This window comes from Saimiri boliviensis, chromosome 9, assembly GCF_048565385.1.
Source record: "Saimiri boliviensis isolate mSaiBol1 chromosome 9, mSaiBol1.pri, whole genome shotgun sequence".
Classification (NCBI taxonomy): domain Eukaryota; kingdom Metazoa; phylum Chordata; class Mammalia; order Primates; family Cebidae; genus Saimiri; species Saimiri boliviensis.
In genome coordinates, this window is record NC_133457.1 from 61,090,129 (window position 1) to 61,104,381 (window position 14,253).

A 14,253-nucleotide genomic window follows, 5' to 3' on the forward strand; every position below is an offset into this window, starting at 1 on the left:
CCAATCTGGCCTCTGATCCTAAAGTACCTGCATTAATTTTGCTGAAATGAGTCAGCAACTGTGCCTCCGTGAACATGGCCAGAGAAAGGAAAGACTTCTATCATAATGAGGTTTAAACAATTGATTCCCCTACCAAAATATGGAGAGCCACAGATAATATTCAGCACAGGAGAAGGTGAGCTATTCAAAGCAGTAAATGCATCAGATAATTGCATTTTATTTTCTATTATAAAATAAATGTCAGCATTCTTCTGGGGAATAACCTAATCAACAATTTATCAAGGAAATTTCTCAGAAGGTGTCAGAGAATAAATTTATAATTTTCTGCTATCCAAATATGTGTTGGAAATCAAACAAAACAAGCAAAGTGTAGACATATTTTGTTCATATATGTTCTTGTGTGTATATATATATATATATATATAGAGAGAGAGAGAGAGAGAGAGAGAGAGAGAGTCAATATGCTTATGCACAAGTCATGTAACTAACTTACATTAAATAAACAAACAAAAGGCCTATTTCCCAGTCAATTTTTCACTGTCCTTAGAAGTTCTTGGCTAACATAGCACTTACATGCTGCAGATATTTAATCAAAGTTTGTTGAATTAAAAATCGACCTTTCTACTGTTGATGGCATCTGATATTCAGGATTCAAAATCTACTCTAAGTTTTAATTGTATTTTTTCCTGAAGTTTCAGCTTAAGCAGATTTGACATTCCTCTTTTTGAGAGGACAAAAACCTGCCCTTATGTGTAGACCTGTAACTGTGCTAGCTATTATTTTGGTTCTTACAAAAAAAGTTTCTTCTTCAGATCTCAAACAATGATTAGGGATTTGATGGGAATAACAAGACTCCTAAAAGTTCAATCTGCTTAAACTGACTACAAACACTACCTTTTCATCTAAGTGGAAGGGAATTCGTTAACACTCTGTTAATATGGCCTTGGGAGAAAGGATAAGGCAAAGGCACGTTTACAGGATATTTCCAAATCATTGTTATACAGAGCTAGAGGCAACCCATCTTTACTGGATGTGTGCCTTTGGGGGAATTAACCATGGTGAAAGACACTCATCATGTGGGGAAAGAAGTCACTCCTCTTAAGAACTAAGCAAGTAGACAGTGCTGAATTAGAAGGCAGGGGTGAGGGACAAGTGGTAAATTGGAGACTTTGAGATCTCCCTTCCTGCTTTAAACAGAACAGTTGTCACCAAGCTACAGGAAGCTCTTCACTTCCTGCTACCTAGGAAAGATGAAAGGATTAACTTGGGTTAAATAGAAAATCATTTAATCCAACTGGACAGCTGGATTAATGTTTTACCCCATCTATAAAAGTAATCTTGTTTGAAAGGAAGGGGTACAGCTGATTATAAATGAAATGAGTTTGTTTCCTTAATTTGTCTCCAGCATTTTAAGAAATGCTAATGTAATGTTGCTGGAATGAACTTAGGGAGATGAGGAACACGTTATTTCTCTTCTCCGAGACTATGGCAGGCTTTAGAAACAGGTAGAAAGCAAGAGATTTTGACATTGTTGACATTCTCATCAGGAAGCCAGGAACGTATTGTATCAAAGTGAGTGAACTTCCACACAAGCCAAATTGAGGACCCAGATGAGTTCTTGGGTGATGGCTAACAAGGCTTGTCTTTGCATTAGATATCATTACCACTCATTTATTCATTCTTATTTTTCAAGTATTTATTGAAGTTTTTTACGTGTTGTGTCTCAGGCTAAATACTTAGGAAAACTTGATGTGTAGTATTTTATATGCACTTGATGAGGTGAATGCATTTTAACGTTTCTAAACAATGAATCGAGTTGTTGAGAGTTTAGCAAAAATCCAAAGTGATAGTGTGGACAATGCCTTGGACGATAAAGCAATATGAATTAATTCCAAAAATTAGAAAAATCTTTCTTTACCAATAAAGTTAATTAGGAAATCTATAGGGAGTATGCTTTGAGGGTAGAAAAATATTGTTTCCAGAAAACAAACATGGAAGAGTGAGCACCACTGAGAAGCTTTGATGGGGAGGAAAGTTCTGTTGGTGGTAATAGGCCACAAAGTAAAACCAAGTTATATTGCTCGCCAACAAGAGGAAACCCCATCAACCAAGACAAATGTATGTGAAATTAGTATGAGCCAGTCATATTCTCTTTTTCAATCCAATCATGCATTTACTATATTAGTTACTAGGGCTGCAAGTAAATGATTGAGATTACATTAGGATTATGATCTGGAACCAAAGTTCAAGGTACCTGATCAGCGAACAGAGTAAAATATAGAAAATATATGAAGCAGCCCACCTGTCTAGAATTAAAAAATAGGTTTATCAAAAGATAAGTCATTCTTTGAATTTGTTGTGAGATTCCACATTTGTGTGTTTGAGAAAGGAAACAGGAAAATCATTTCAGAAATAATAATATAAAATCTCATAATCCTTAATGGATTAAAAATAGTGCCTGTGATCAGAGGAAGATAAAATTATAAATGGTTCTATAGGAAAACCATAGAGGAATAAAATATTTGACCTGTAGGTCATCTGAAGGATGATCTTTTTTTTTTTTTTTTAAATGAAAATTGATGCCGTTTTTTTCATTGGCTGAAAAACAATTTAGATATATGGAGGCAGGGGGATGTCTGGAGAAATATATATTGTCTCTGTCCTGCTTCTTATTCAAATACCTTGTCTGAAATACTGAAGAAAAACCCTACTTTTTGAAGTTACCTGTTAGCAACAGGAGTATGCCAGATTATTTCTAAGATCTCTTCCTGTTTATAATTTTCATTATTTAATGACACTTTTTTGTATAATGTTCACGGATCCATTTTTATTGCCTGTTCATAAATGTTAACTATACTTTATTCTTTAGCCCTGAAAATAAGCACTAATGCTACACAACAGGAGTGAAATTGTTAGGAGGTGCTCTTATCAAGAATAGTTGGTTAAGAAAAGAGGCCAGGTTCCCAGGCCTGGGCTCAGATCCAACTTTGCAACTCACTAGTAAGTTTCCTAAGCTTTCTAAACCTCAGCTGTTTCATTTCTAAAAGGGGATTGTTCTAAGAATTAAATATAAACTTCTCAGCTCATTTCTTGGTATTCATTTTTTTCTGGTGATCACAGTTTCAGAGTTCCTAATGTCCTTATCGCTACGTTTTCTGGATTGCATAGGCCTCACATAATAAATAAAGCATACAATCCCTACCAATCTTGAGAATGTTTTCATGAGGTGACAGTTATCTTGGGTATTTTCTTCAGGTGTAATTGGAATCTGTTCTCAGCACAGCTATACTCCATATAATGAATGCTTCCATAGTTCAGTGAGAAGAGGCCATGTGTGAACACATAGAGTACAGGCCATTGTTTCTAGAAGACACTCCCTTGCATAGACAGCAGAATTTGACCTTTTGTAAGCTTAGATGGCAGTAGAACCTTTGAAAAGGAGATTTGGATATTCATGGCTGATTGAGCGTACACAAAATTCCATACAGTATTTTATTACCTACTAATGTGACTCAGCTTTGAGTAAGATTGTGGCTCCAGTGCTGATTTACAGAGGAAGTTAACTAGGCCTCCTAGATTTGTCTCCTAACAGTGTAGAGAGTTTAGTCTTAGCATACTCCCAGGAGCAGTATGGGACTGTTATCTATGAACTAGGGATGATTTCAAATAAAATTACAGTAAACTTGTGACTTGTTCACTTTGCAAATAAAACCAATGGTTATACCCCGCAGAAGGCCATTTGTGTAATAAAAGATTTGCCCAAAGGACCTAGCAAGAGAAGAGAGCTCTAAAATCCATTTTTCTAAAATCACTGAAAACATTACCTCATTGTTTTGATCTAGCTGTGAAAATAGATTGGTTTTGATGTTTTAAGAAAGGATGAGGAGATATCACTTGTTTCATCATTTATTGATTAGATCCTTAGGCTTAAACAGGGATCAAACGGTTTGCACTGTTAGCCAAAGAATTTACAGCATTGACACAGAAGCAGACCTACAAATGTGAATGGGCTGATATATTTTACTTCAGGTCTGTGTGAACTTACCTGATATACTGAATTGACAGAAAGCCAACCTTTAGATATTCCTGATGAGATACATCGATAAATGGTAAATAGGATCTGCATGAAAGGAATGTGATGTTTTTCTGAACCTGTTAGGGAAACTACCATGTGGCCATTTGTGGAGGAAATCCATACTTATTTCTGTATTGATTAGGTCATTTGTGCCTTTTGTTCTGCTCTGCGGGAATTACTTCACTTGGCTTGCTCTTTCTGCACTCTGATTTACCTTGTTTCTCCAGGCAAAAATTCTTATCAGTATAGATATCCAAGATTTCTGTAGCCTTGTGAGTATTACTTGCTGAAGCCACAGGGACAGTGATAAGTAAAAAGTCAGTATTCTTCTACTGATTTTGAGTTTACCTTTGGATCATGTTTGATCTAAAGCTACATGTGGCATTGTGATTTCAGAGAAATAATTTGTTTTATTGCTTCGTACTTCAAATGGTATCTGATATTTATAAACTTCCTCCTGTGTGCAAGGGACTTTGAGTGTTTGTGTGACGTCCATACTTACCTGCTTTTTGGCTGTGGTCACAGCAGTGACACTATCTCTGTTATGCTATATTTGGGACTCTTAAGGAAGCATGAAAGATGTATATTTCATCCTTAATTTTTTCCTTTTGATATAAACTACCCTGTAATATGTAATGGCCGTGCAAAACAGAGAATTTGATTATCTCAACTGGGTATCATCTAAGTAAGAATCAGGGGCTAGGGGAAGGAGGTATAGAGAAGCCATGACAAAGAAGGCCATGGAAATTAATTTGTGAAACTGCTGCAAAGGGATGGAAATTTGTCTGCATGCATCACAGATCTATACTTGTGGCTGCCGTTTATGGCATGAATGATGCCATGCACTATCAGTTCCTGATTTTACATATCCTCAAGGCACACTTTCCCCTGATGTCATAGAAAGGGGGTAGGTTTGACATCAAGTTGAGCTAAATTGAATTTCATCTCTGCTTCTTACTCACCTAGCCAAGTTAATTAACCATTGTGAACTAAACATTTTCTTCATGAGTTACATATAAAATACTTGCCACATAATAGAAATGATAGCTTGTTCCTGCTTTCTCTACATGTACTGACTATCCATTAAAACACTGAAACTTTTAAGAATATGTATACTGAAACTGTATATCAATATTTGTTTTGAAAATACTATAAAGTTGTGGATTGGGTCAAAGATATTGTATCAGTCCATGAATAACTGGAAACAAAAAATAAACAAAATAAATTTGGAGGGTTGTCAGATTCTATAGCATTGGCTTTTATAAAGTGTCAACAAGATATATTATATAATTAAGTTAAAAAAAGGAAAAAATACTACAGCTTATCTAAATCCATATTTGTATTCACCACCTAACTTAATTTGAAGCAACAAGGTTTATTTAGGGGACCTAATGGTTCACACTTAAGAATAAATAGATACCCAAGAATAAGTGATTAAGAGAAAATATTATTTTTTCAGAAAAACATAGTGATCAAATATATGAAAAATGGTTTAAAAGATGCATATTAAGTGATGAGTGAAGTTTAAAGGAAAATTGCATTTTCATTTTTTTTTTTCTAATGGATTCACAAGGTTTGAGCTTTTAAGTGCATGTTTTAAGTTACTCTTTTGTGATTCTGTACAGTTAAGGCACATTACCTTGCTCTTCAAATACAAGTTCTATGATATTTCCTCTATAAACTCAGGGAAAGGTGCTACATTATTATCTACATCCTGCCTTCTGCCCCATGGGGAGAAATAATACCAGACAGATAAAGGTATGCAATTTACCGATATTGAGGATGAAATTATCCATTCTAACTAATATGTTTCTCCTGTAATTATCTTCTGAAAACCTTAGTTAAGAACTAGCCCATGTGAACTTTCTTCACAGATTATTTGTTCTCGATTTGTTTTCTGCCAAGCAAACCAAACACCTGGAATGCACACGCTCATTCCTTGACTGTGCTTTTTGTGTTAGTTGGCAGATGGTGACGGTTACTTTTAGCAGATGTGCAGGATCAGAGTGGCCTTTTTATCTTTCTACCCTCAAGGAGTCAGTTTCTCAGATAAAGGAAGTGGTGAGGTTAACAGATATTTCAGGCTACCCTGAAATAAAAGTTAAGCATGGTAGGTATAATAAACATGTTTATTAATTATTTATCCGAAGTAGTGCCTTTGTTAAAATAATTGGAAAGAGAAATTTAAAGACAATTTAAATTAATTTTTATTAAATTTTAAACCTTATTTTATGACATGAAGTAAACTAACAACCAAAATAATTTTGTTTTCTCCCTTACCTAACTTGAAGAAATTGAAATGTTAGAAATAATGTTTATAGGTAAATATAAGGCTTTATTTGATATCAGTATATTTTACGTTATGTATATGAAACATATGGCTACAAATTTCTTAATTCATTATACGCATTAGCTAGCTTTCCTTGGAGAACTTTTGACCTACCACAAAGGGATAAGCTTTGTTTTACTATTGAGGAGTATTTCTGCAGAGATAACAGAAAATAAATATGCATACTCTTTGATAAATATATACGTGTGTATATTGATATATACATTTATGTATGTATATATTTAAGATTTCTTGTTATAAAAAATCATTATTATGATGACAGATGGGGTGCTCCACGCTAGCTTATTTTCTACTTTTTTCTTTCTTATTTCACTTTTTCCATTGCTAATAAACAATATCCAATTAAGGCTAGGATTATAGAAGGGAGTCAAGGAAGAGAGGAAACTTTTATGTACCCCTCTTCTCTGTGCATCAGTGCTGATGAAATGGCAAGATAGTAATAGAGAGTAAGATGATGAATTTATTGTTTCAAATGAGGGTTCAGGGATTTCTGTCCACTTTAAATTTTGATTTCATAGCTCTGCCCCAGTGACCAAAATGAGCTACACTGTATGTCTTTTAAATGCCAATTGGTGATCCAGGAGCCATATTTTAACACAAATGAGCCATCCTATTCCTTAAGCGAATACTATTACAAAAGGAAGTAAATGTGAGTTTTCTTATATCATCTCAAGGGGAAATTTCAGATGGTGGCACTCCTATATCATACAGGAGAGTTATTTCTGAAGCAGTAGTTCTCAAAACCTTATATACATTAGAATTGCGTGAAGGTTTATTAAAATATAGAATGTTTAGATGCACCAGATTTGGGGTGGGGCCCAAGTATATGAATTTCTAACAAGTTCTTAGTGATGTTAATGCTGCCAGTACATGGACAAGAAAGAATTTGACAACCACTAATCTAAAACATAAAACTTCTTGCCAGAATGTAGAATTTGTATGATTGATGCTTTATAATCTAAAATAATAAAGGAATACTCTAAAATTTCAAGACAAACTAAACTCACAATAACTTTGAATTTACTTTCATTTCAAAATTATTTTTTAAAACATAGCATCTTAAAGGAGGAGATGAGGATAATGGACTCCACTAGACAGAAAGATTTAAGCAGCTTCTGTTTTGAATGATTATTGAATACAAATTTTTCCCTAAGATTGTGTGTACTAAGAGTTGCCAGTGTAGGAGTATAAAATCCACAGAGATATAGTAATAATCCCCTAATTTCCCTAATCCACAAGACTGGATATTCTAAAAATCAAGAAAAATCTTAAAATAAAAATTTTAAAATCAAAACAGTCGACACAAAAATGTGAAGACAAAGATTTATAACAGCTTTATTTTAATTGCCCAAACTAGGAAGAACTCAAATGTCCTTTATGAGGTGGATGGATAAACTGCAGCACATCCATAGAGTGGAATATTGCTCAGCAATAAAAAGGAGTGAATTACCCATCTACACAATAAATTGGATGGATCTCAAGGGAAGTATTCTGAGTGAAAGAAGCCAAACGCAAGACATTGCAGGCTGTATGATCCCATTTATAGAACAGGTCAAAATGATAAAACTATCATGACAAAGGTTAGACTGGTGATTGCTAGGAGATATGACAAGAGAGGGGTGTCTCTGTGAAGGGGTTGTATGAGGAAATTTTTTGAGTTGCTGCAACTGTACCGTAGTCTGATAGTGATGGTGGTTATATAAATTTATACAAGTGTTAAAATTAATAAAACCATACAGCCCCTACACAAGTCAAATTTACCTATAATAATTTTAAAATTAAAAAAGGCAGAATTACACTATCATTTAGTTACATCAAGTAACTGAATTTGTGCGATTATGTGAGATGAAAGTGTCAATTTATATAAACAAATAAATAAAATATTTTATTTCAAACAAAAGAGAAAAAAAAAAAAGATATGGTCTCCATGAGAAACGTTCTTCAAAAATAATACTAATTCCATTTTTAACCAGGCAGAAATCCTAGGCAAGTTTTGGAATTTGTAAAACTCTGCCTGACATAGTTATTAACTGTGTTACCTTTGGTACCCTTCCGTATTTCCTCATTTGGTGTTTTTCTTAGAATCCTTTTCTGTAACCTTTGCTGCTTTAAAAATGATTTTCATGGGCACACCTTTACCTCTCATTTAGACTGAAAAACTGACAGCCCTATACGTTTCATCCAGTTACCTCCCACATGTATGTACACGCCCTCAGAAATTGCCATCCATTCACGACTTGAAGAGCCCAGTGGTGGCTACCTCGGGGTTTCTGAAAGAACCTCGTACCATTCTGAAGCAGTCATAATTTTAAAGACACTAAGGTTTCTAGAAACGTCTGGAAGATCAGGTATCCAGAAGTATTGGCAGTTTAATTCTAGACAGGGCTCTGATCAGGTGATATCAATAAACATCTGTTGAATAGATGCATATGTTTCCCTCAGTGAGTTAATAGCTAATACATTTATAATGGCAACTCTGTGTGAAGTACTCTCCTGAGTGTTTTATGTATATTAATGTGCTTAATCCTTCCAGCCACTTAGGAGGTAGCAACCCTTATATTTCCATTTCCAGATGAGAAAACTGAGGCACAAACACATTTGGTAACTTGCTCAGAGTCAGTGGTGGAGTCAGTCTTCAAGCCCTAGATGTCCAGCTTCAGAGTCCACACAGTTAACTGTCACAAAACACTTTCTCTGCTTTCTGTTTTGCTTTGTTTTTGTCTGTAGTTCCTCCTTTTACATCAGACTGGTGTATTTGTTAATGTTATCCTTCAGTTTACATATGACCCACCAATCCTTAGGTAATTCATAAACCTTTGTATAGAAATGACTTGTTGCACCAACTGGGAATTCATTCAGATTCTAGTGTTTGAACCCAGCTACACAGAATGCCATTGGATACGTGGATCTGCTTGTGGAGACACAGGTGTGAATAGAGTTGTAGGAACGGGCAGAGGGAGAGGGCAGCTGAAATGCCTGGTGATACCTGAAGCATGGTGGGTGGTGCTCTTGTCAGGGCAGACATGATGGCAAACTCAACAGCATGGTGTCTCCTATCCTGTGGACACTGTCCGCTTGTAAAATCAGAAAGCTGCTCTTATGTCAGTCAGACCTGAGTGCTGCCTGCTTAAATAAGATGCTTTTCCAAGAGGAAGTTTGTCTGAGAAGCCTGCTACCAGCCTAATGAATCTGCTTTTCCAGCTACCTTGGTTGAGCAGTGAAGAATTGGCTGAGGAACACTTCTTCTCACTCTCTGATGTCTCTGATTCAACTTGTAGAACAGACGGGGCATGCAAAACTCCAACCCAAATCTTAGAAACAAGAGGTTTTCCTTCCATTCAGTGCCACTCTGCTCTTTCTTATGTTGAACTCTGATCATGTTCCCACAGGCATTCTTTTTTTTTTTTTTTTCAAAGATAGTCTCAGTCTACTTAGTCCTAAAAGGCAGCTGTGGGTTACAGTTGCAATAGCTTAGGGTCTGCTCCATTCATCAAAGCAACCTCCAAGCCTGAATCCTAGCATGGTGGTCGAGGTGAGGCTCCATTAACCTAAGAAATACTTCTCCCAGGTATGATAACATTTGGGCCTTGGACCAGTGGTCATGCATCCACTTCACAGTAACAGGGGCTTCTGTAGTTACTTTGGTTCTCAGTTTTAAGATTACTAGGGAATCAAGTGTTGAGTATGCACTTTTGCATTTCAGAGGGATTTCTGAAGCAACATTACTGATAAAAAGTAATTGGACATTACTGGAAAGTGATAACTGGAATAATACGCTCTTGTGATGAAAGACACACTTTTTGTACGGTTTAGCATCTTTCTTTAATCAATTCCCATGATTATATGGGTGATTGTTGCATTCCCTTCTCGGTGAACACATTCCAGACTTATAGATGGGCACTGTGAGGGCAGGTAATGGAAAAAGCATGAGTTTCTGAGAACTGTGTTTGAATAATTTTGGTGCCATTTGACCTTGGACAGGGAATTTTATCCTTTCTGAAACTGTTTTCTTTCTTTCTCTTTCTTCTTCCTTCTATGAGTGAATGATTCATTGCAGTGAGGATTAAAAACACTATCAAGTGTTCCTCGTGACATTTTGTACTTGAAATAATGTGTGAAAACATGATAGCCGATATTTGTTTACCACGAGTTAAGATATCTATATTTAAGTTGAATTAAATATGAACAACTCTGGGAGTTTGTGAGGATCATTATCCCAGCACCAATTTTTAGATTTACTTTCAAAAAGTCATATGCAGTATCAATTTCTCTTGGCTACAAAGACTGTTGCTAAGAATTTTCTCCTGATGATATAAAGGTAAGTTTTGAGGAAATAAAGTAATTTAAATGTGAGTTTAATTCCAGCACAGTCATAGAAGTAAATATATGTGTATAAAATGAAGTCCTTGATTCCTTTAAGTAGCTACCTTTTAGCTTCTTTTCTGAACTGACCCCTTTTTGGGCCCCAGGCTCTGATGTGTAAGGCTGGACACGCGCTGTGCTGACTTTCAGGAGAGAGTGTAGAAGTGTTACTCACAGTACAGAGTAGCGAGAAATGGAGTACAGGCTGATCTTCTGCAGCTGGGAAGAGCAATTAGCAGCTTCATGAATTAGGGTCTTGTTTACACTGTTGTCCAAGATAATCATTTGTTTGTTTTAACTAAGATGCTCTGTCTTCATCAGAGGGATCTATCCTCATATTTAAATGATAAAGTCTTTGAATTTCACAGATAATTTTTGGATTTCACAGCAGGAACCCCATCACAGCCCATATTCTTTCTTGCTGACTTTGATAATCAAGACATGAGCTATGTATATTCCAAGTTTTTTTTTTTTCAAATAGATAGAAAAACATGATGTCATCTATTCTCGCAACTTTTTTTTACACAGACCCATTTTAAGAAATACTTTTTACATTAAGTCCCAACACATACACATACATGCTTGTGAATGTACATACACTCCACAAACATTGTGTTCTTCATATAGACACAGCCCACAAACTCATATTTTTTTTGTTAAATTGGTGCCTTAAAAACACATTTTAAAATATGATCATATGAATATAATATAAATAGTCAATGTTTTAAGCAATTGAAAAATTAATAAACTTTTCTGGATTTACATGATTAGAAGACATTCATAGAAGACATTTACATTTTTAGAAACAGGTATGCATTTCCTATTGTATTCCAGACACCTCGATGGGTCATGGAGACCCAGATAAGCAAAGAACAATCCCTGCCCGTGGGGTACTTACAGTCTGACTCTCAGGTAATTTCAAGGCCCTGGGATAAGTGCTGAAGTGCAGGTGTGTAGCCTGATAGAGACATCAAGCTGAACACAGAAGAGGAACAGATCGTGAAGAGTGGGTGTTGGAGAGCTAGGGGATTTGTTAGTGAACGGGTGCATCTCATTTTGTTGGTTCATATATACGTTTAAAGCAAGTAATTCATCACATGTTGTAAGATGAGTTTCTCAAAAGGAGAAAACCTTTAGAGAATAAAGGTGGCAGGGGTGTTCTTCTGACTGATAGAGGGGCTTCCTGCCTTATGCCAAAAGCACGATACTGTTTAGGATCAGCTCAGTCAAGAGACACTGGTGCACAGTGACACCTGCGTGTGTAAAGAGTCGAATCAGTTCTTGTAATGACAACATCAGAGAGCTGTTTTGTGACAAGAGTCACAGGTGTGCATTGCACCATCTGCTGGCATAGGGAGAGCATGAGAAGCTTTGCCAAGGGACAGATCAATGTCCTCGCCCGGACAAGCCTTCCTGGCATCCTTCTCAGGGATTCTCAGCTTTTGGATCTTGACTTTTTTCCTTTTTTGACCTAGAGCAATGCAAGAGGTGGTTTAATAAATAATCATGAGGTATGGAAATTCTTTTAAATATCTGCATTTACATGATTCTTTCCATTTCCTCCAGGAGAACACAGGGGGCTGGTCTATTCCCAATTCTGAATAAAGCACAAGACCGTATCTATAAATGATCGGTCTGGCCACCAGAGGACCTCTTGCTCTCCTGCATTTCTTTGAATTTGTTCTTAGCTTCAGCTTCTGCCTCTGGCCCCATCTTTCCAGATGTGAGCAGGCCAAACTCTCACTCTGCTTCCACTCCCTTGTCCCCCACAGACACTCTAAAAGTACATCTCACTTTTTGCCTCTTCAAACCAACCTTGCTATTGGCTACAGTCTGTGCTCTTAAAACCTCTTCTGTGCCATCCTTGGAGAAAAGGAGAGCCATACTTGAACTCTCAAGAAAGAACGGAGGAAGGTTACTTCTAACTCTCAAGTGTGTGTAACAAGAGGTTAAGGTAATGACTAAATTCATTCTCAAAGTTCACTTCTTGGTGGATAATTATCAGATTCTTGAAGGGTAATTATCAGTAAGGAGAATTAATAATTTTTGACTGAGGATTTTGAGTAAATATCTCTATTCTTTTTCATAGGATACTACTCTCTTTATATTACTGGATGAAAGATAGATGTGGGTTCCCCCCCCCCAAATAATGAATTAGTCTAATTTAACTCTTTGTCTTAAAAATTAGTGAATAAGAACTGATTTGGAATTCACTGCTTAACATACTTACTGAAAAACAAAAGAAAATATGTACTTGGAAAGCTAAATTGAGTAACTCCTTGTTTTTAGCAGATCGTAAATTTCTTAAAGGCAGGTGCAAGGCTACACCTATCTTTGTATCTCACAATTTTTAGCAGAATTCCTTACACCTAGTAGGAGCTGGGTAAATAACAGTTTATCAACTTCACTGGCATAACAAGGCTAAATAACACAGAGGGTCACATACACATGGATTATCTGTACAATTAAAACTGGATCCTCGCCGGGCGTGGTGGCTCATGCCTGTAATCCCAGCACTTTGGGAGGCTGAGGTGGGCAGATCACCTGAGGTCGGGAGTTTGAAACCAACCTGACCAACATGGAAAAACCCCATCTCTACTAAAAATACAAAATTAGCTGGGCATGGTGGCACATGCCTGTAATCCCAGCTACTCATGAGGCTGAGGCAGGAGAACTGCTTGAACCCGGGAGGCAGAGGTTGCGGTGAGCCGAGATCACTCCATTGCACTCCAGCCTGGGTAACAAGAACTAAACTCCTACTCAAAACAAACAAACAACAAAAACAAAAAACTGGATTCTCCAAGAGACCAAGTGCTTTACTGTCACCAATTTAAATACAAACCTCAGCCTTATAAAACATCAAATACATAATATAATTTAATATTCTCTCAATTATTCCTTGTCATAGTATGAAAATCAGTTATTGAGCTGTACTGGTGAGAATGGTGAATTTGTAGTGCTAAAACTTCTCCTCCAGGCATATCCACAAGGAGAAATGGCGAACAATGGGACAGAAAGAGGAAAAGAGACAAAGTGACTGTCAGTCTTTACCAGTAAAAGTCATAGAATATTACTCAGCATATAGAAACATGCTGTAAGCATTAGTGGCTATTTATAATTATTTAGGCAGCTCCTTTATTAGAATATTTGAACTCCTAGTATACATTCTCTGCATGGAGTGTTGATACTTGAAAATAAATACAGCATAGAGAAAGCAGAATACTTAAAAATTTCTTCTGACCAGCTATAAAATTCAAAAAATCAACAGTATTCAATTCTCATTGACTTTTTTATGTCCTGCCTTTTTTCCTGAAAGAGTGCTTTTGTAGAAAACAATAATATGTATTTTCTGGAGAGAGAGTGAGGCACAGCGATGGCTTTGAACTTACTGTGTTACCCTGGGCAAGTGTCTTGAGCCGACTGAATTTTAGTCGTCCCATGTGTATAATGGAGAGAGTGACATAAC

General features: G+C 36.3%; 1 protein-coding gene across 24 annotated transcripts in view; it reads left to right on the plus strand.

Annotated features, from left to right (window-relative positions):
* ARPP21 (cAMP regulated phosphoprotein 21) overlaps positions 1 to 14,253 on the plus strand; it is a 158,483-nt gene that overhangs the window by 9,264 nt on the left and 134,966 nt on the right. The window lies entirely within an intron of this gene.